Source organism: Strix aluco, chromosome 22 (genome assembly GCF_031877795.1).
Source record: "Strix aluco isolate bStrAlu1 chromosome 22, bStrAlu1.hap1, whole genome shotgun sequence".
NCBI classification, from domain to species: Eukaryota; Metazoa; Chordata; class Aves; order Strigiformes; family Strigidae; genus Strix; species Strix aluco.
In genome coordinates, this window is record NC_133952.1 from 4,010,873 (window position 1) to 4,034,556 (window position 23,684).

Sequence of the window (23,684 nt, forward strand, 5' to 3'; positions counted from 1 at the left end):
TGCAAGATCCTGACCCAGCGAGCTTGGAGCTGACCCCCAACTCACTGAAGCCAGGAAATTCAGCAGCATGCTTTGGCACTGGCATGCATATCTTTTCCCTCAGAGAGCAGGCTCTTGCAGCCTAAATGCACTCTACATCCTGGGAAATTTCTGAGGAAGAAGCTTGTAGGGTGGTAGAGCTCCTTGTGTAGGAGCTGTGACTGCAGTCCTGTTCTAAAGTCTGGGACTGGTTTTCATTTACCTCCTCCAACCTGGCCACCAAGCTCTGCCACAGTGATGCCTGTTTCTGCTTCACAATAGCGGAGAAACCCCAAAGCAGAGAGCTGCTCTCAAGCCCCCCTCCCCGGCTAAAACCTCACCGTGCCCCGGCAGAGTGAGTGACCGGCGGGACAGATAAAGTGTGCTGGACCCGCTCAGCGCACGCCTGGCCGGCTGCGTGTCTGAGTGTGACGCACACACGGACCCAGCGGTGGGAGTGACAGAGGTTACGATATTGTTCACATGCTGCCAAGCACCCGGGCAGCAGCCAAACACAAAGATTATATGGTAGAAGGAGACACAGCCCTTCTCTCTGCCTTTGATGTAGTTTTTATTGTATTTCAGACAGACACTGGAGAAAGACAAGTCACAGAACTCAGAGATTAATTTGCAAACATTCTGCAGAAATATTTTCTTTTGAAAACCAGATATTTCACCCTTTCTAAGCAGCAATTCCTTCTCACTTTTATTTCTGTATGGTGCTGTAACATCTTGTGACATTCTAGTGGCTGCAGAGAGAGGCAGAGCTCTTCTACCAACTCATCATGATGTCAAATATGTGGAGCCCAAGAGATTCAGCTCAGGTGTATAAAAGAGTTTATTCTACCTCTCTGAAACAATGGAAATTCAAAAGCGGGACACCATAGGATCTTGCTGGGAAAGTCTCTTGCAACACTCAAGCCCCAGAGAAAGCAAGCTGACATTTACACTATGTTTAAAATATATTAAACTAACAAGGATTTTTCTAGGAAAGAGGGTAAATTTGGGTCACAACTACTGTTTGCTCAGAGGCGGGGAGGCAGTCTGTTTACAAGTGTGGATTTGTTTTTTCCTGTAGCATACACACACACATAGTGATCTCATAGCCCAATCCTGAAAACATTTTTACTGAGAGAGCACTTGCTATAGGAATTGTCCTGCAGGATACATAAAAAATATTTGGACTATAAAGCTTTTACATGGATATGGAGAGAGCAGTATGCATCCAAGAAAGAAAGTGTGAGGAAGACTCATTTCAAGTGCTTGCAACACAGGTATTTCTAAATTAAACCAGCTCACAGAGGGAGCCCAGATTCAGAGACAAAACCCATTATTGTTAATAGCACTGAGCTGATTTTCATGAGGAAAGAAATCATTTGTACTGCTCTTAGAACCAAACCCAAATATTAAAGTATTTTCCATAGAATCAATAGGTATTTAATCCCTCAAATTGGTGGTTTGGACAAAGACTACAGCAGCACGTCTAGCAGACTATGGAGGACTGCAAATGAGTTTCACAGACAACAGTTTGCCTTGCTTCATCCACAATTTCCTGTGCCCACCTTGGAGACTAAATTAGACACACTTGAAGCCCTCTCTTTAAAGAGAAGGGATTCTTCTCTGAATGGGAGCAGCCATGCAATGTGGAGCTGGGAAATGCCTGGGATTTCTGGCTTAGCTTTTGATTCCCAGGGCAGCTCAGCTCTTCCTAAAGGCAACATGTCAGAACATCGGGTGTATGGCTTCTCCATTTTCCCATTTCATCTCCCATCTCATGGCAAATGAGAATAGCTGGGACCTCCACTATATATACTGCCGGCGTCCCCTCCTAGAGAGGGAAAAATAATCCTGCACTATTCCATCCTTTGAGGAAACAAAAGAACGTTTGTGTCTTGCTGATTCCTTTAAACTTGGCAAAAACTCACTGTGCAGCACTGTATTTGATTCCCCAAGGTCTGTTCAAACTAGAGGGGTTGCACTAGTGACAGGAGTTGCCCAAACGTTTGCTAAATATAACCAGTGTTTTGTGCTGAGGCTTCAAGGAGGAGGATGCTCCTGTGGATAAAGCTCAGGACTTAAGTTCAGCAAAAGAGCATTTTCCTGCCACTCTTTGTTGGTGCAAGTGCCAGTTGGCTGAAGCTCTCCAAAGGCATTTAGGCACATCGTCCTTCACTGGGTCACGGGAAGAAATGGCCTGATGTGGCACAGTAGTGAAAATTAGCAGTACAGTGTAAATCAGGTGCAGGTTTGCCGAGATCAGCGTAATCCCCCAAATGTGAAACTAGTACGAGATGAGAACCATGTTGTCTGGTTTCAGAGACCTGGCCAGGCTGTCGTGGATCTTGGCCAAGACCCCTGGACACTTCTGTTTGGGGTACTCATTGGTACTGGGGCAGCAGTGACGCGAATCTGAAAAATAAATCTGCCACCCGCCTGTGAACCTGCCACAGGCTTCAACAGTGCTGCACGTGAACGGAGGGCTGGGTACCTCACTTTTTCCCCACCCCCCCTCATCTTCACTTTGCAATTTAGGCCCAGAACAAACACAAGTCTTCACCCATCTCTTTCAGCTGGGAGCAGTTGTCCAACTCAGCATCTTTATGCCTCTGGCTCTCCCTGGCAGCTCTGCCTCAAACCTCCACCCCACACTCATGCAGAGCCTAAACGAACACTTTCCTATATCCAGCCCAGATGTTTTCTCACTTGCAGTATTTTCCACCAGAAGTACCAAACTACAAAGCAAGGCTGGAGAGGGAAGGTGCACACTTTGCTTTAGAGGAATCCTGATGCACTCTGAATAGCCCTTTCTTCTCTTTTGGTATGTCCATCCTTTGGGGCTGAGGCCACTTCCTGGCTTGCGTTTTAAGCTCTTTGCCAGCACAGTTACCATCACTGTTGGCTGTTAAAGTTTGAATCCAACTTTTGTTAGCTCACTCAATGTTAGCAATGAACCCAGTCACCCCAGCTGAGATCTGGAAACACTCTCCACCATCTGACAAACGTTCTAGCTAGCAGAGGTTGACGCATCTGCCTCCATCTCACATATTTGCACATGGCTTCTTGCCCAGACTGGGATCTCAGGTATTGGCCACAGCAAGCTGGCCTGATCTGTGCTCCACCAAGCTGCCGCGTGTGCTGCCCGAGGCTCAAGAAGGGGAGAGAAGTTGCAGTACTACACTGCAGCTGGGACGGTGCTGCCAAGCAATACCCTGCCTCATCCGGAGGGCTGCCACGTTGGGTTGACCAGCGTGACATGGTCAGACTTACAGTGCAGGTGGGATAGACCCAGCCTGCATTTCAGCCAGATCTCCAAGTCCTGCCGGGACCTCCTTTTTTGGAAAAGCCAGCAGAAGAGGTACCCTGATTGTCACAGTAGTGCAAGAGGGGAGATGCATCAACATCTCACATCACTTCTTTTAGTGGCCTCTGCAAGAGCTGCCTCCCTCAGCTCTACGAGAAGGAAATGGTCAGTAAGAGTGCACAAAGACTCACTGGAGAAACCCCAGCAACATCCCAGCCACACAGCCCGCAAACCCTCCAAGAAGCACCAACACACTCTCCTCCCCCAGCAGGTAACTGCAGTTACTATTTACCGTGAGGAGCAATCCTTGAGTTATTAGGTTTAACAGCTTGGCTAATTCCCTTTAACAAAGCTTTTGACCCAATGTGGCAGGAAGATTGGGGCTGGTCTGGCATTCTTGAGGGCACTTCAGAAACGAAGGAGCAATGAAATGCAGAGCCAGGCTAAGAGACTGTGGCTGCCTCGGCACAGAGCTGTGCCAGGGCTGAATGCTGTCCGAGCAAACAGCCTTCCAGGTGCAGGAACCCAGACGGGCAGCATGGAGATGCTTCCACAGCTCCTGCACTGGCTTCTTCAACGCTCTGAGTTTCCCCTCCCAGAATTGCTGTATAGGTGCACATCCTGAGTGGTTTTCCCAGCTTCTACAGTGGTAGCTGGGACAAACCGCTTTCTCTGGACTTCCAGCATACCCACGGAGCACCCACTCGAGTGCCATCCTGACTGTGGTGGGTATGGCACACGATAAGGCAGGGACTCTTCATCCTCACTCGCTGGGAAGAAAGCCGAATCATCAGCGCCTGACCACCATGAGCGTGGAGCTCAGTTTGGATTCATTTCTGTCCCAGGTGAGGAATACGGTGGCATAACTAAGAGAAAGACGGCCAATGTTGGCTTTAAGGGCTAGCACCCCTCTGTGCGTTTTCAGCGTTAAGCTGAGCCGAGCTGATGTGGACCTCGCAGAGGGAATAAGCATCTGTGTGGCCGCATTGTCATCTCTTTGCAGAATGACTTTCTTCACTACAAGGGGAGATGTGTTCAGCAGCCTGGGGCCCACCAGGGGTATTGTGCTGCTTGCAGACTTTAAAATAAATAAGTCTTGATCCCTCAGCTATAACCCTCAGCAGCATCAGTGTCAACCTCTGTCTGTCCAGGCCTGGGTGAACACATCCTCCAGTCCCGCTCTGTCCCAGGCCTGTTCGCAGCGTTTGAACTTTACTGACATTGTCAAGACACAGAGTCCACAAGGCAGCAGCTTTGTGAAATGACTTTCTGAAGGGACTGCGACCTAGTGTGGGAGGGTGAGGGCAGCCATTTGGAGAGCAAACAAGAGCAGAAGAGAGAAAAATGCAGTTTACGACGGGCACAAATGTTAAAGCCTGCGAGAAACACAGAGAACATTAATCCATTAGGGACCAAATGGATGCCATAAAGGAGGAATTTTCGTTCTATTCCTATTGCTTTGATTATAACTCCACGTTACTGAGCATTTACCCAGCCCGCAGAGGAGAAACTAAGTCTTAGCCTTCTGCGCGCAGGCTTTGTAAACCAGACTTCACTAAGGAAGAAGTTTCTTATGACAGTAATTTCCTCACTGTACAAATTTCCATCCCTTTTCCATCAGAAAATCTCCCCTCATCCATCTCTTAAAGAGTACGCCCAGCCGGCTGATGCTGCATCTGCACTTTTAAGCAGCAATTCCAGAGACTAAAGAAAGACTAAACCGTGCAATTCCCACATGTTGCATGCTAGCCATTTCCTCCCTCTACATTTATAGCATGCGCTATCCTTGATTAGCAGAAGGGATGTTGGAAGTACCTTGGGTAATTAGCTAGCAAGAGAGAAGGATTCATTCCTGAACTTTGAAGCGGCAGAGCGTGCTAAATGTCAGGATGTGATGTTGTATTGGCGTCACTTCCTCTCTTTCAGTCTCACCTTCCTTTTCTCTTTAGCCGACAATTAAATCATTCTGCAGAGGGCTGGGGACAGGGTCTATTACCCAGATCCTGTTTAAAAATGAAACTCACTGGACTTAGGGGCTATGATGTAAAAACAAATCCATTACTCTACGGTTTCATCTCGCAGGTGAAAGCCTTTTGCAAGATTTTAACCCTCCCTTTTGCTTTATGTTATTCTCCTGCCCAGATGCCACCAGCTAAATAAGAGCAATTTTCTTTCAAATGCAAGGAATGGCAATAAACTTGGCAGGAAAGTCACTCCTAAGCAAATGGTAAGCCCGTTACATGCAAAAGAGAGGGAGCTTTGCTGTCATGGGTGGATGTATTGCTGGTTGTCTGACCCTCATGGATCCAATCTTAAGAGCAGAATCAGACTCTAAAAAGAGATTTTAAAAAAATCAAGCCAAATGAAAATGGGCTAATAGATATCATGAATAAAGACTTTTCAGTAAGGTCTTCCAAGGTGGAGAACTAGTTTTCCCCAGAAGCTCGTAGCTTTCAAATTAAGGCATTAAATCTCAAGCTAAGCTCAACTCTGGAATATATTAATGAAAATGGAGGCCAAAGAAGCCCCCTTTTTTTTTTTTTTTTTTTTTTTTTTCCTTTTTTTCCCCCCAAACTAAGAGGATTGCACCAGTTTAATTTCAATCAGTTTTAAAACCATCCGGTTACTCTGATGCAAAGCCATTCGCCTGCATCTTAGACATGCACAGACACCTGTAGGGAATAGGTAGAGCAACTTACTGACTTACCACCGACAAGCTAAGCTCAATTCATCAGCTATTGCATTGCTGCAAGTTAACGTGGCTCAGTGCAACAGCTATGAGCTGCACTGCTGTGTCTGCTCATACCCTCTGGTAGGGAAAGCAAAATGGTGGGAGAGGATAACACCAAGAACGGGTGAAATAAACTGATCTGCAAGCACCTGAAATGCAACAGGAAAGACCTGCTCCAGGATCTAGACGGCAGGAGATCTCCTGTAGCCCAGCTCCTGCTCAGGCAGATGTTAGAACAGATCCCCTGGTCTCCTGAAGAGCAGCCTCTGGTATAGATATGTCACACTGCACTGCCAAAAATTTCAGTCCTGACTTTCAGGAATTCCCTCACAGTTTATGTTGTAACTTTTCTGCGACAAGAGGTACAAGGGACACTAGATTTTTTGCTTTCTCAGATCTGATGGACTTGATGCATGCAGACTACCAAACTGCCAGGAAATAACTTCCTCTTGTCATGCAGCTGTAGACAAACTCACACCCCAGAGATGAAAGGGGGAATGCAGCTTATCTCCAGTCCCCTTTAACACCAGTTTCATGTCCACAGCAGAACACAGGATGGCTTTGAAAGCAGAGAACGACTAAGGGTGGAAAGCAATGAAGAACTGACTGATCTTTTAATATCACAGACAGCATCCTGTCTCATAGTCACATTTGGAAAAAATTCTCTTCTTAAGAAACAAACAGTAACCATGTTACATTGTGAGTATTACATAGAGTTTGGCAAATAAGTTGCAGTGAATGGTTGAAGAGATTTTTCATTTCTCCCTGCCTGTGGAAGGTTTTTTTTCAGTAGATTCATTATTTTGAAAGAAGTATTTCTTCCCCAGTTTTGCCAGCTCCTGTTTGTTCACAGCCCAGTCCCCATGTATTTTTGACAGCGAGCTGTTCGACGGCCCGCGACTGGCACGCTGGGTCACCTGGTTCCCTTCCAGTTCTCCGACTAGCGCCTGCACGGCCTTAGCGTGGCAGCCTATTTCTGATGACTTTTGTGTGTCTGACTTTCAGATTCATTTCTAAATTATCCATACCCGTGGCTCTTCCTCAGACAAATGTTCCTGGAGGAAGAATGCAACAGACGACTGGATTACATGTCCACATGCAAATACCGTTGGCTTGTGGATTCATTGCCCATCACAACTAAGGGTGAGCAGAGCTCGCAGGTGGGGCGTTTATAGGAAAACAGGTTTCAGAGTTACACAGTTCACGTTTTTGTCAGGGAGGTAAAACAATGCAAAACAATCCGGTTTGACACGCAAGTCACCTGGAAAAATTCGAATTTGGGTGTGGGGGTGAATATCGCCTCAGGTTCGTGGTCCTTGTCAGACGCGTTTGATGCTGACTACTGTAACAGATATGACCCAGGGCCAGGTGGATCCTCAGCCTGATCCAGCTTAACTGTTCAAATACTGGAGAATGTTTCTCCCACTCCTGCCCAGTGTTCGTGCTGCTCCAATGTTCACGTTCATTCAGCTTCCAATCAAGTGGAAAGCAAACATCTCTGGGACATGGAGAGCCTTTTCTTCCTGCCTTTATTTCTTTTCTCTCTCTCATTCTTCCTTTTGCCAGACTCTAGTGATCAACGGCTGAGATTTGAAGAAAAAAAAAAAAAAACACCCAAACAAGCGGGGGAGCGGGCTGGGCAAGTTGACTTGGCCAAGGGATGAATAGCCAGCGCTAAAGGGGGGACGGATGGCGCGGTGGAGCGGGGCAGCGTGGTTGCCTATTGTGGGGCTGCCCGGGGTCAGGCCGGACCATATGTCACCATTCCTGCGCGAGGGGTCTCCATGGAGCCCCATCAGCTGGGCCCATTGTCCCTGCGTCCCCCCACATATATTCATGGCCTCTCAATGCCATGCCCGGAGACAGAAACAAATTGATACATACAAGCGCCCACCCCGTTGGGCTCACATGACACATTTGAAGCAGACAATAAAAGGACATTTCAGACTGTTTAAAATCTTGAGAAAGGGCCGGTTTCCATGGCGATGGGATGGGAGGCCTGTTGCGGCCCATTAAACTCCAATCACATGCAAATTTCTCCCCAGGCCTTGCTCCGTATTCATCCCTCTGAGCAAGGGGGGACCGCCAGAGCTGCAGAATAGCCCCCTACAATAACCAGTTTGTTTATCAATTCAGGTGCCGTTTAATTGGCTCCATTCAGCCCCCTCTTTGTTTAAAGTAATAACCTTTACAAAGCCCCACTGATTTATAATTTCCAGCACTCTATTAGATAGGCTTCTTTAAATCCTTCGTGCCACCTCATCTCTGGGAAGGGATAAATCAAGCTGAGATCCTTCGCGTTGGTACCCGCTCGTGGAAAGGCCTGTCACCCTGGCAGCCATCCTGCAGTGTGGCTCCATTTAGGCACGTCAGGGCCGTGTTTGCAGAAGGTGGTACGACAGCTCTGACCTCGTTTTAAACTTTTGCTCCTCTGCAGCCCGAAGGAGTGCTGTGGTTTGTTTAAACACAGTTGCCTTGGAGGTTTGCAAAGGCCTAAGAGTCGGAGAGAAAACATCTTAAGCCCAAGCTGATGGGAAGCATGGAGAAAACTTATTTTAGCATTATGATCTCAATGGAGGAGGAGGAGGAAGATTCATTTCTTTAGATAGTTTTTAGGGGAAGTGAGCAGCGAGGGGGATGAATCAAGTGGTGTAGACACTCAGAGCTTGCTGGCATGGCCATGCAGCAAACAGGCACAGAGGGGTTGCTAAAGGCCCCCTGATGACCAGGCTGCTAGTGGGAGGCACAAAGGGCTCAATGCATTCCCACACACTGCCCCAGGCTGCCTCAACACGTAGAGTCTTAATGACGGCCCAGGATAGCCAAGAGTTGCTAGATAGGATGGGGGAGCGGCAGACCCTTTATTCTACAAAGCATAGCCCAAACCTCCTAAAACATCCTCCAGAAAACTCCCAGGAATACCATCCCAGACAAAGCACCCAGCCAGAAGAACCTCTGGGAAGAATTAATTGGACCCTTGTGACAGACAGTAGATGATAAAGCCGCGTCCTGTGAAGACATGGTGACTCAACTAATTGTTACTAGATTTACTCTATCATCCTCTGCTAAGGAAAGGAACTCTTGGCAAAAAGCACATGGGCCATCCAGTCACGAAAGCAGGCCACAAATGCTGGCCAGAACTCTTGCCTCGTGCAGTCTGCTGCACAGATGCATAAAGCAGGGGAAAAGAGACTTTATCTCAATACTGGTTACTGTAATTAAATTAACATTTGGGCAGGGGCGGGGGCAGCTTGCATCCACCCGTTTTTTTATTCTTGATTGTAACAATTGTCTGTTAATAAGGTGAAAGATGAGTCCTCGGTGAAAGCCTGGTGCCTGTGCATCAATAGATCCTGCTGGAAAAGCTCCCTTGGAGCAGGGGCTGATGATGTCTCGTGAAGGCAGCTTTAGCCAACTTGTCTGAAAAAGCAACACAAACCACATTTTTCAGGTCTTCTTCAGAAAGGTGTTCATCCTTGCTAGGGGTGAAGGAAGCAGAGTCAGCCCTGCCAGGAGCAGGGCCTGCTGTGGGGAAGCCTGGTTATGACAGCTGACAAAACATGCAGGAAGCTGAATAAAGGGTAAATTCAATGAAGATGCCACAGTGTTATTGACAGAGGGTATGATTAGACTTAGTTGTCACCTCTGTTGGCTCCTCCTTCCTTGGGGACTCGTGTATCCTGCAAATGTTCTGTTTCTGAGCAGTGAACATGAGGGGAGGGAAACGCTAATGAAGTTGTCAAGCTAATGTTACGCTCGCCCCACCTTCGAGCATGAAGTTGCTTCGTTTCCTTGTGTGCAGGATAGGCTACGGCTTGTAGCGGCACTATCTCACAGTCCCGGGCATCCTTCTCACATCCTAGTCTCTGAAGTCAAGCGATTGCACAATAAGCTCAGCTTTCAACAAGTAAATCACTAATTCATCTGACCACAGAGAAAAGCTAAAAACACACTCTCCAAAGGCACAGAAATGAGGTAAACAAAAATAACATCAGATATACCTATTTTTGGTAGGAGTTGGGTTTTGTTTGGTTCTTTAACCAGTCATCACCACCTGGAGCTTGATTAAGGAGCTTGAACACTGAGTAATTAAAAATGTTCCCCATTGTTTTTTACTTGCGTGGTGGGTAACAAGAAAAGCATTCTGCTGATTTACACCAGTGTGCTCGAGAGGAGACGGATCCCATGCTCTGACCAGAGGATCCACTTTGGTGGGGGACAGGAGGGAAAGGGAAGCAGAAGAGAAGGTCAGGGGTTAAATGGCAGGATTGGAAAGTTTTTTGCAAGTGAAAAGTGGGTTTTGCAAACCTCAGAGTAATCCCAATGGTTTGCAAAGCTTTCAAACTTGCCCCCCAGCCCATGGAAAGCTGCCCCTCACTGTTGTTTAGTCTCAGGGCGAGAAGGAGCAAATCCATGAATACATTATCATCTAGACAATGAGCTCACATCCCAATCTTTATATTTCAAATGAGACTAAAAAAAAAAAAAAAACCCTAAACTGACGCAAGCATGAAGGCCCCCTGATTTTTCTCCACTCTTTTCTACGCTCCGTCATGCAGAGAAGCTGCTCAGAATATCTCCGCTCCGCACACACGCACGCATCTCCTCGCTGATAGCGAGACACGGTCTAATTAAGAAGAAATCTACACAAACCCCTTACAAAGTCTGAGTGGCAGGTTATTATTGTAGCAAAGTGCAACCTCTGCCATTTTGTCAAGAAAGCCCATCAAATTAGAGAGAAATAAGATGTCCATCTGTTTCATGAATGGCAGCGCCGCGAAAAAATCAGATTCCCACAAGTTCCTTAAGTCCCAATTATTCCCAGATTATCTTTTGAGATCTGGAGATCTCAGTTGAATAAACCTGTGGCCTTGTTACTGACAGCCTGGTGCATCTCTAAGGAGGGCCGTGCGGAATCCAGGCCCCTGGGTTAAGGTGTCAATCCCTCGGGTGACCCCGGGGGTGAGGGATGCTGCGTTATAGACTGACAGCAGATAAACAGTCTCCCCGCACCCTCGCCTTTGGCACTGCAGCCGGGTAAACAGAGAGGACAGTCGCCTTAGAAAGTTAAAGAATAACGAGAGAGGAGGAGGGGTGGGGAGAAATGCGGGGCTTCATCCAGGCTTTGGGGAACTTCAAGCTAAGAGTGAGGTAAATAATATCAGAAGGGAGAAAGGCAAAAGTCATCACGCTGGTTATAGAGGTGGCTTTTCAGCTGTGTCAGCAACCAGGGCTTCCTTTCACTTAAGGAGACAAACCTCATAAAGGCCTTTCATAGATGCCATGAGGGCTGTACTTTTTTAAGACACTCTGCAATCATTTTCGTGAATGCCCCAAGCTTTGTTGTCTTCCCTGTTCCAGCCGGCCAGCAAGTTGCTGGGGACAGATTTACCACAGCACTGTAGATCTGTGTGAATGAAACAAGATTGTCCTGCTCTCTTTCCACTAGATTGCTTTTCTTACACCACGTTTTCTTTCTCATTTCTTCAACAAGGCTGTGGTTATTGCCCCCCTCGCTTTTAGGACTTTTCAAAAGTACAGTTGACTTCAGTTGCAGACTTTTGCTGTGGAACGTTTGTTACTTCTCAACTCTCTCAAAATGCACTTAGTTTAAAAAGGAGAATGAGACCGGGCATATAGGATAAGAATTACAGAATCACCTCAGTTGGCAAAGCCCTTGAAGATCCTCCAGTCCAACCATGAACCTCACACTGACCGTTCCCAACTCCACCAGATCCCTCAGCGCTGGGTCAACCCGACTCTTCAACCCCTCCAGGGATGGGGACTCCCCCCCTGCCCTGGGCAGCCCATTCCAACAGCCAACAACCCCTTCTGCAAAGAAATACTTCCTAAGAGCCAGTCTAAGACTTTCACCTCTAACACACACCTTGTTCCCCCCCCTTCTCCTTCACCCACAGAGCTTGATCCTTATTTTGTTCACACCAAAGTAGAGCACATGTTCTCTTGAAAGTCAAGGAGACACAACAGTGCATATAAAGGCAAGTTCGTGTCCCACATGATTAAACTCTATCATCCTCTTTCCATCATGGGGCCACAAAAGGAGATAAGAGGCTTTGGCAGCCACACTCGTGTGCCTTAGTAGATCCATTGGCTGGGGGATGCAGGGTCATGGAAGACAACCATGCGCCAATGGCTGTGTCCATATATCCTCACTGTAAATGGGGCAAGAAGAATCCACAGTTCTCCCCACTCCACTTCCAAGCTGCCCAGACAGCATGAATGTACATGGAAAAAACTTTAAGCCTTTTTTTTTTTCCCCTCCTATTCCAAGGCTTTGATTGCAAACCCTTTTGTCTTTCAGCTCCAGGGAACTCCCCATCTTGAAGGTAGTGCTTGGCAGATGAGGGGGAACTTCACAGCAGAGATTGCAGGCTGAGCCCTGAGAGAGGATGGGCAAGCAGGGGGTGGGGTAGGTAGGAGAAACTCATCGCTTTATTAAATTGTTCTAACAATCAAGGCTTTCCAGAAGGTTGCTGGGAGCATACACGCTTCAAATCTGCATGCATTTCCATTTCAAACGCTACACAGAATCATCTTTATTACTAAAACCAGTGTCCCAGCTCCCCAAAACGAAACCTTTCTCCAAAAGCTCTGTTGAAGTTTAAAAAACAAAACAAAAAACAGAGGCAAAAAAGAAAGCCCCAAAGTTTAGTCATGGTGTTCCCTGCTGGAAATGTTTCATGTCAGGTTACTGTGACTTGAGAGCAAAGCACTGAAGCTCTCAAGCTGATGAAATGGGGAGTTTTGACCACAATGAAGCTGAGTAGGTGCTCACATTTCAGTCTAACTGGATTCCCAAAAGCCAGTCGCAGTGTTCAGCCTCAAACCTAGGCTCCCAGCAACCAAGGACCCAGACGTCCTTCCTTTTACCAGTGTCCTGGACAGTTTTCCAACAACAACACAACAGTTTTTTGCCAAAAAATAAGCAAGCAAATGAAAAGGCAGTTGGTGGCATTGTGATGAAAACCACACAGGCTAGAGCTTTTCCAGTGAGAAAAGAGCAATGATTCTGGTCACATCAAAACAGAAACTCAGAAAACACAGCTTGACAGAAACGGGTACTGGTAACAGCACCAACTCCTGATACAAAGAAGTTCAGAAGGAAACTTTTCAGCCAGACTGAGGCATTTGAAGGAGTGCTGTTTAGTGCCTCTTAGGGAACCGTCCCTGTCCTCTTTGCCCCGCTGCTCTACGTAAGAATTCATGAACACATGTTGTGATCCAGAAGGAACGACAGGACCGCAGACCCAGTTTCCTCAGCCTTCCACTGAGTCTGGTGGCCAGGGATCAGGTTTCCAGAGAAGGCTGGCTTTGGCTGCTGGAGAAGGTGCCCAGCAGCCAGGAATTGAGGCAAAAGTAGGGAGAAACAGTGCAAAATGTGTTTGGTTTGTGAACTGCTCTGAGAAGCAAACCGAAATGCAACAAATGTAAATATCTCGGGGAAGAGCAGATAGAGAGAGGCGGGGAGACTGAAGGCACACATTAATATTCCACGGAGAAGTTGCCCTCCATAACCACTGGCCTTCCCTGGAATTTACTCCCCCTTGCTGCACCCTGCAGCAAAGCAGAGCTGTGGGACTGTCCCAGTCAGGTCCCTTCCATGTACCCCTGATGGGAAAGAGTCAGGGGGTCTCTGGTGCCAGCCACACCACTCTTCTTCAAAGGCATTAATAGCGCAAAGAGGAAAGAAAAAAGAACATCTTTTTATTGATGACCCAGATTGTTTTTTAATGTTCCTGGGGAGGGCAAAAATAAACAACAATCTGCTATATTGAAGTCGGGACACCTACCAGGTCAAACCATGCCCGCATTAAATTGTGTGATGGGACAATTTCCATACAAATGCTGAAAAGAGGCAGTTGCAAAAGAGAAAAGCCAAAAAAAAGGAAGGAAAAAAAAAGCCCTCCACAAGCCACAGACACAAAACTGAAACTCTTGATTTCATTGTGCGCTTGTGACAAGAGCAAACCCAAAATCAAAGAGTTTCATGGTCATTTTTCTATCAGAAAGTGATGTCGAGTGAATAACTTATTTACATGCCAATGTGTAGCACTGAAATGGCCCAGGATGGGAAAAAAACAGGCCCTCTGTTATCAACAATGATAGCAGCGGATCCTGGGAGCCACCCCGGGAGGAGGACCTTAACGAGGCAATGGCTGCAGCAGGAGAATGGCAATGAGTTTTTAATTGGTGACACATTATATTTATCAAACTGACAGCAGAGGGGGAGAGCAGCAACCTCCTCGTTGTGTGTTTTCCTTACACGACTTCCTTTGAACCCATTCACGTGTGAAAAGAATTTAAAGGTTATGGGGGGGAAAGGAGGAGGGGGAAGGGAGGGAAGAAACCCTTGTAATAATCCAGCGTCATCCTGAATGATAACACTGAATTATTCAGTAGGATCCTTAAAAGGGTGGCTAAATCAAGGCTGAAACAAAGCCGGAGTGATGCCATTGTGCCGGCCTCTACCACTCGGGGCCTATTTAAAACCAGGCAAGAGAAGGGAAGCAGGGGAGGGAAAAAGTCCTTTCAGAGTCATTTAGCGAGCCAGAATGGACTCTGTTTCATGGCATGGCAGAGTTATTAAGAAGTGTTTAATATTTGTAACCAGATCCTTTTGTTAGCTCAGGGATGCCTGGGAGAGCCTGTGGAGCAAATCAGAGCCCTCATAACCTAGGAAAAGGGTCATGCTTGGTCAAGGTTAGGAGGGGCAGGATTTGACTTCTTTCTTTCCCTTCTCTACCTCCTCTTCCTGAACTCCAAGGATTTAGGGCCGGTCATCCTAAATTTTGCAGTCCAGGATCATTTTTGGATGAACAGTTTCCCTGGTATAGCTCCGGGCTGGTGCAAGTGAGCAAGCCGGTAATGTTGAAGAGGACACGTGACGATGACAACCCAAATGCTGGTTTCCCAAAGTTTTCTTCCCACATGAGGGACAACGCTTTGACTTTATTTTTTTCCTGACCCAACCATGCTCAAGTTTCTTTGGGTTCCAAAGGAGTGACATGGAGTTTTCCTCCAAGCTGTGGCGTGGCTGAGGGAGCCTGGCACCAATTCGCATATGTATTGCCATTGCTCCTTAGCACGTCTGGGGATCTGTCAAAGACTGGCAGGGTTGGAACTGCTGCTGGCTAGACGACCTACTCCAGAAAGGGAGTCCCAGAAGCTCTCCTTCACCCCAAATGGTGTCACTGCTTGGCGGGGCTCTTTGCCACTGGCCACCAACACAGCCTGCCTTCGCCACCGCACATCCCCAGCCCCACTGGCTACTGTATTCTAATCCGGGCCTCTCTAAGTAAACAGGTTCAAAAAAAAAAAAAAAAAAAAAAAAACTGTACCTGCCTTGAGTGCTAACTAACAAGCAGGAGAGTTTCTTTCTTTCTTGCCTTTGTAGTGTTCCACGCCGGGTAGCAGCACGAGTAGCTTCCCCCACTACTAAACCCATCCCTTCTCCTTTTAAGCCTTTCCTTTAATCATTTGTTGACCCAGAGTTTTAGTGTCCACATTTGCTTTTTTAAGCACAGATCAGGTAAAATAGAAAGGGACAAGAAGAGACTAATGAAATATTTAAGATTTTCAAGGGAAAGTCTTGGAAGTGCTGACAAAGGTTTTGTTTGTTCCCGTCTTTTGTGAGAATTATTGGAGATGAGCCTGGAAGCAGGTTGCAAAAAGAGCCAGGGTCACTCCATATTGACGGGAACTGTGTTGGCATTGGTCACAGCTGTGCTGCCTTGACTCCCAGCTGAGCCACCAGCCCCCCAGCCTTTGTCCCGCATTGTGAGCGGGACACGGCGCCAATTTTATACAAAGTTGATTGCACGGCTGCTTTGTTCCTCCCCCACCTCACACACGTTTACACACACACACACACACACACACACACACACACTCTCACTCTTCTTGGATAAAAAAAAAAGAAGGGGAGTGACAATGTGATGAATTCCTTCACTGCTGGGCCGCATAATAAACTGAAACACTGCTGCCCTAGCTTTAAGAAAAAAAAAAAAAATCGTATCCCACTGCTTTCCTCCTTGGAACCTGATTTTTTCCCACTAACTGCTCCCTGATTTATGGAGCCTCTCTTGTGTAGAGCATATGTGGCTCCGGGCATTTGGCATTCGCTGACATTTCGCTTAAGCAACTGTGAAAGGGCAAATTTTCCTTGAAACCGAGCTGCAGAAGAAACACATGTAGCTATTTCCCCTCCCTTCTCCCAGTGCACTCCCTGGGATGCAGCAGGAACGCGGGCAGGGAGCTTGAGCATCTCTCATGTGAGCGGCTGGGGCGAGGAAGGAGCCCAGCTCCTCGTGCAGCATCTGCGGGTCCCTGTCCCGCGCCACAGCAGCAAAGCTTAGTCCTCGGCTGCCCTTTCCATCAAAAATACCCGTGTGTTAGTCCTTGCTGCAGCTCATCTGCTTGCCAGCCCTCGGGGACGCTGCTCTGCACCGAGAGCTGAGCCACCGGGAAGGAAAGGGACTCCTCCAAGGCCACAGGGATCAGCAGTGGCAGAGCAGAGCTGGATTCTGGGGCTTCCCGCTCCCTCCACAAGCAGGGAGACCCATTTCTAGGGGAGGATGGTGCAGCTAGGGAGGGGGCACTCACCAAAACCCAGGCTCTTTTCTCTTTTTTCTCATCATATATGAATGGCTGTGGCTTTGGGCCTGCGTTTTCCCACCCTCCTCTCTAGCAGGGTCCCCTGCTGCCTTGACCCCTTTATTCTGTGTCACATTTCACCTTGGAAAAGAAACTAAACAAAAGCGTCAAGTCAGTGTGACAGCGATGAACCTTCACGTGCGTGCTTTCAGAGCATCACTGTAAATAAGCTGAGCGGCAGCTCCTGACCAAAGGCAACCAAAAGCCTGCAATCAAAACTAGAGAATCTGGCCTTTTACTCACCCTGCATCTAGCACTCTTCTGCAGGTCACTTTACACCAGGCACTTCTCGCAACAACAGGCGATGGAGGATCATTGCCAAGACGGGGGTGCTGAGGCACAGAGACTCCTTTCGCTGTATCAAAGCTCTCTGTTCAGAATTGACTCTAGGAGCAAGATGAGAATTCCCAAGCACCTATAGTTACTCGGTGGCCACATGCCTAAGCAAAGCCTTCATCCAAACACAGCTCAAGACTTGTGCCTCTCAGCGACAGTTCTGGACTTTCAAAAGCACGGACTGGCTGGGCTCTGCAAACCTTTACAACTCAGCCAGCTCGCCAAAGAGAAGGGCCGGCTCCTTTCCTCCTTTTTGACAACCACACAGACATCAGGTCTCAAATCCTACATGGAAAGATCACTCCATTGCATCTAGCAGGTTCTGGCAAAGACTGTCTTGTCTTTGCAGCCGCTACAGCTTCAAGCACACACTCAGTTTTCAAAGCAATCGGTTTGAGATTTCCTAGGACATATTCAGCCTGTTTGCTAGTATACCTCCAACACATTTAAATCAGTCATTACTGCTCATTCAGTGAAAATCCTGAGCTCTCATGGTAGACAAATTCACATTTTACTACAGTTCATGCTCTACTTTGTATAAAGACAGAGTTTCTGCAGTCATATAACTGTGAGAATCTCAGTTTTTGTTTAAAAAGTGATCAAAATATGGCCCTTGTGGCTACAGAGGAAAGCTTGAAAATGTAATTTGAGGAAACACCAGAGGCTAAAAAACTGCAAGGCCAACTGAACCCCACATTTTTTTCTTCTAAGTCTCACGACTTTAAATTTCATTTCCCAATCTTCGTGTACACATAGGGCTGACTCGTGATTTTCTGGATGTCTGGGGACACCGGTGCCATTCTCCTTTAAATGCCTCGAGAGCCAACACACAGAGTGGCAGGAGAATTCCTGCGAGATCACTGCAATACAGAGGGGGTTAGCCTTTACTGAATTTCCTCCTGTGCTGTTTCCACACTAGTTTTAAATGAAACAAGCATGGGAGTTCCCACAACTGTGTTTGAGACGGATGCTTTCCGATATACAATATCCAAAAATACTTTCTGCTACGTTCTGGTCATCTCGTTCACAGTTTGAGGGAGAGAATACAACCATAAATACCAAAATGCAATAGTTAGTGAAGGCAAGAAAAGTGCAGAGGCAGAAGAAAAGTCAAAAGAAACCAAAGGAAGGAACCCCCAAAACCATTGCTGGCAAGAACAAAGCAGAGATACCCTAGAAACATATGTCATCATAAAAATGGTCCAGATCAGCCTATAGTACTTTTCTGTAACCTTCATAAATAGTGCCTGTCAGGTTCACTGAATCTTTTTCCTTCTCTGGGAGCTATTTGTAACTGGAAGATCTCAAAGTTCTTTCTAAATGTGGATATATCATAATTCATCCCCATTTGGCAATGAGCTAAAAATTGTGTCAGCTACAGCAGGATTGCCGATTTATTAGAAATTTGGAGAAACACTTTGAGCTGGGAACAGACAGGTCTGTGTCACATACTGCCTCAAAAGTAGGCAATATTAAATACATGAAAAGGTTATTTTTAAAAATGGCATCAGCCAGTTGTAAAAATCACTTGGAAATATTTAGCAACCACAAGAGAGAGGAAGAAGTCTGAAGGAAACTAAACACAGCTCACAAACACCAGCTCTCACCTGCTAACAGCTGTGGATCAGTCTGGAAAATGCAAGTGTGTCCCTGTGTGCCATTTATGCAGAAAAGACACACCATTGTTAAACCGCCGGCTAATGACTCTGAGCAAAACGCAGGAAGTCTGATCTGTATTATTACCTGTCGTACCTGCTTATTATGACAGACTGTCCCAAGGACTCAGCTGCACTGCACAGAGATAATTAATGTGCCCTGAGAACATTTTAAGATCTGGGCTCAGGGGGGAGGGAAAGAAAAAAAAAAAAAAAAAAAAATCATGCTCTTTCTGGTCCTCGTTCCACAGTGAATCCTGTGACACTGCTCTTTTCTGATCACGTTATCCCTGAGGCTGGTCCAAACATCCATCATTCCCATTAAGATACGAGCATGGCATGCTTCAAAATAGGAAAAGGCATGTGTGTTGGACAGGTTCCTTCCACGGGCTCTCTCCTATCGACAGACTCACGAGCAAAGCACGTGAGTGCTTTTTAAGATATCTTGGAGAGCCTAACAGGGCCTCGGAAGGGACACCACCTCCTCTTCCTCACAGCGCTGGAATCCAGCAGGGCCAGCACCATTCAGAGCAAATGGTTTGGAGGTGCTTAGCAGCAAGGATGCTGTCTGGGATCCGAGTTCTTTAATAACGTGGTTCCTCACTGGTGGAGGAAGGCCTGGACCCCACCACGTGCTGCCAACTTCACCGCCAATTTGTACGGGAAGGATCCAGACCCTGCTCCGTGCTCTCCTCGCCCCTCCTGCAGCCAGTGCTTCTTGGATGCAGGATGTGCAAGAACCGCGGCTCTCTGCACCACCCTCCCCCAAAAAGCTGCACTCAGACCCCCCCCCAAAAAAAAGGAGAGAAAGGAATTTCATAGAAATGGCATCAGCTAAATATTCCTTTTGTAAGAGGACAATTCACAGTGTCTCCTGGAGCTGGCACCCTTTGCCCCCGCCTCCCCACGGCTGCAGCAGCAGCGAGCAGGCTGTGTGATTTCCTTCGCCTCCAATGAACTCTGACTAAGCTTTATTGAAGGGTCAGTGACTAATGGCAGGTTTGTGCGCCAAAATGAAAAGGCCAAACGCAAGGCCTAAGAGTGGCCTGGAGACCTGAATCCTCCGGGGACTTTATCTGGGAGAGCTCGGAGGATTTTCTACACTTGTCTGATTCTAAATGCCTCCAAAAGCTTGCTCATGGAGAGAGCTGACACTTACAATGCACGTGGAGCCGGGTAATGAAGGAGCCTTAGATCCTCTATAATAGACAGGGTCAAAAGGCCTAGGCCAATTATACAGGCTTTCCCAAAATCTCCTCTTCCTTGATCCCCCATCCTCTCCCTCTGTAATTTATTTGGAACTTAATTTTACATAATTGTGTCAGGGTTGGGAGCTGCCAGTTTTGAGCGGTGTGTTCATTTATAGAGCTTTGGGGTCTGTTGGGGTTTAAAGACATTCGTGAATTTGCACAAACCAACGTAAGCAGCGTTCAGCCTAAGTAATAGAATATATCCTTTCCACAAAACACAGACTGAGCCACAGCATCGCATCCTCATCAGCTGTCACTTGCTGCACCAGGGATTTGGAAACAGATGCCCAACAGTAGATATTAAAGCGGTCAGAGCGGATCTTCCCTGACTGAGACCTGCAGAAGCGATACAGGGACCTTGCAAAAGCCTGATGTGCACGAGCTGTGCCAAAACCAGTCACTTTGAGCACCACGGTCAAATCAAGCATGCTGCTGTTACTTTGGCACTGTCCCCATCTCTTCCCCTAAAAAAACTGCTTATTTTGCCTGATCCTGGTATTTCAGTGTATGCAAGGTGTTTGGTTTTCAGGTGCTGTGTTCTCCTCACAGCAGTGCCATAGGACAGACAAGGAGCTGAGGCACCCAGATCTTGCATGACTGCCCAAAATCCAAGCAGCAGAGCGTGGCAGGGCTGGGGAGGGGACTCTGCCAGTAATAACCTGTCCCTGTGGTGCCCAGCTGAGGGACATCGGTGCACAAGAGAGAACTTATTTTGGAGAATGACACTAAAACACATCTGAGAGCCACACTCCGTAACACAAACGGCAGTGTTTGACTCCAGTCCACGTGAACAGACTGATGGAAGGGCCGCAGGCACATGGCTCTGCCTTGCCCCAGGCGACCTCCTCGCCTGTGCTGCCCTCCCAGCCTGCTCCAGGCTCAGCAAGTGCCAGCACCACTCCCTGCCTCAGTTTCCCCACTTACAACATGGCAAGCACCGAACCAACACACAGTGCACACACCGGCGGTGAACTCGTGTGGTGCTACAGCTGGAATAGCTGCTCACAGTCCTCAGCTACCAACCACGCTGCAACAACTCCCCTACAACCTACCCCAAACCACCTGGGGGTAACGTTGTAAAACCCACAATAGACTTAACCAGACGTCTTTCAGCCCAGACAAAACCCTCAACTCCTCCCTCACCAGCCCCAGGGCTTAAGCTTACCTCTAGTGCATCGGGGCTGGACTTCTTGAGTCAGATGCCAAACAGATTTTACGGGAATCGGAGCAGTTGCTGGTGGTGCCAGCGCAGTTTTCTGACCGTGCTTAATGTGGGCCTGGTTCCAGGGGCTGGCCAGCACAGCCCACCAACCGAGTCTCCACTCCTGGGGACAGAGCAGGAAACAGCTACAGCTGAAGCCAGTTGACTAAAATAGTAATGGCAAAGCCAGAGGGGCCAAATTAACTTCTGCTGTGAGTTCTCTGGGGCTGATTGAACAACGATGGAGCTGGCCTGAGCTGCTGGTATAATGTGAGGAAAATACGCAATTGAGCAATATGCCAAAACACACAGAGATGCAGCTCAGAGGGTGAAATCCCTTATGCCAAAGGACAGCAAAGGCTCTCGACCTAGCAACATCTCAAGTGCGAATTCCACCCAGGGGGCAGATTATGTGGGCTCCTGAACAGAAACTGATGTTTTGTTCTGCTCTGAATAAAGCCACCCTGTCACTTAATAAAACCAAGGCCAGAAATGCATCTTATGGCTTTGGTTCTGAACAAGCTGATTTGTGCATTGGTATGAAAGAGGGTTTTTTTATTTTTTTTTTTTTTTAAATCTGATTTCCTTCTAGATATTTTTTACAGAAGAGTTTTACAAGGAAGCTGGCATGCAAGACTTAGTAGTAAGAATAAACAAGAGCACTTTAGTAAGTTCTTTCAAAGCTGCTGGCTTCTTTCCTCTTCCTGATTATCAGAAGACTGAATTTTCAGGGAAAGCAAGCTGCTACTAAGTCTTGTTTCAGCAGAGCATTTTATAGTATGAAGTGGTTTTGCTCCAGGTTGCATTTCCTGGAGTCAAGTGATCTCAGCAGAAAATTCAGCTTTCATTTGAAATAAAAAAAAAAAAAAGCATGTCTAGAGCCTTCATTGTTATAACAAAAAGCCCGGTGTCAAAAGATGATCTGTTTCTCAAATGCTATGCTTTTAAGGTGGTTTTTTTGGTGTGTCTGGCTGCTCAATCTACCATTCTGCAAGCGACACTAGAAAGACAGTCCCATGTAAAATGAAAACCTGTATATTCCTATATAATAGATGCTTAGATATAGCAGAAGGATCACTGGGAAAAATCTCAGGGATTAAAGCTCTGCTAGAGGAGGTGAAATCACACTGGTCCCCACAGCCCTTTCTGTGATCTGATTCTTTGTTGCTGCTGTCAGTACTGGATGGTGTGATGGCAACTGTAAAACTGGGGACATGAAAAACTTCCTGACAAGAACTGGGCTGTGAACCTCAGCTCCACTCCATGGAGAGCATCGAAGAGCTCTTGTAAAGGAGCATGGCCCTGTTTCTGGAAGAGGATGGCCAGAGTCTCCATTTGCTTAGTGGCATACGGTATTCGTACAAGGTAGACTTGCCACATGGCTCTTTATAATCCTGTTTTGTTGAGATGGGAAAGCCCAGCAACTCACCGAAGCACAGTCAGTCAGTTGTTGCAACGGATGCTGAAATGCAGAGCTAAGTGGCCTCAGTGAGATGACATCTCCCCACTTACACGAGAACTGGTTCTGGGCCAGTGTCTGCAGTACTAAGGCTCTAGTTCCGACGTAGTCACAAAGAGGAAAAAAACACAAATTCACTGAACACTTTATGACCACTACTAAATGTTAATTCTGGTAGAGGCTAAGGACCCCTGCAAGCAGAGAGAAGCCATCCCTCCTCCAAGTAACGCACTATTAAATAAACAAGGCAGAGAAGAAACTGAGGCCAGAAACAAATTTGCTTGCCCATGATCACTTGGTAGGTCAACTTTAGAGTGCAGAGCCCAAGCTTTGGGGCTAAAGTACTTCTCAGGACAAAAAATACAACCAGTCAGAGGCTTTGCTGCTCCAGATGCATCGCAGAGCATCGCTCGGGTCAGCTCTTACCCCTGGGGGAGGGTGAGCAGAGCGGGGTCAGGATCCTACAAGATTTCATCTCTCGCTAGAGCTGCCCGCATTTAATGAGCGTGGGATCCCACGAAGGGATCCCCGTCACGCTCTTGGCTCTGGCAGGAAGGAGCACGTCCATCTGCTGTGCCCCTGGATGGGAAGGGGGCACGGCAGCAAGCAGTCGGGCTGGGAGGTGAGTGTGCACCCTAAAACGATGCTGCAGGGGGGCACGTTTCTTGCCTCTTGTGTGGGAGCTGCTGTTTTAGGCCCGGGCTGGCACGCAAGGCAGCATAGTTAGTTGTTATTAATGATCCTTCTGGCTCTCCCCAGTCCCGCAGAGACATTCCGGCTTTAATAAGCCACAGCTGGAGCGAGGTTTCCGGGCCGGCAGCTGAGGGGGAGAGGGAGCGCGGGCGGACGGACGGACGGGCGGTGAGGAGCCTGCCCACGTCCAGCTCACGCCTGCCATTTCCCGGAGCCGGGGCTGGCGGGGCGGAAGGAGCCTCACAGCCCCCCGAGCTCGGGAACCACTCCAGGCCCTCCCGTCTCCTCCTCCTTCCTCATCGCCGGGGCAGGCAGGGAGGGAAGGCTCCCCAGGGTCTCTGTGGGCTAAGAAAAGCCGCCTTAAAA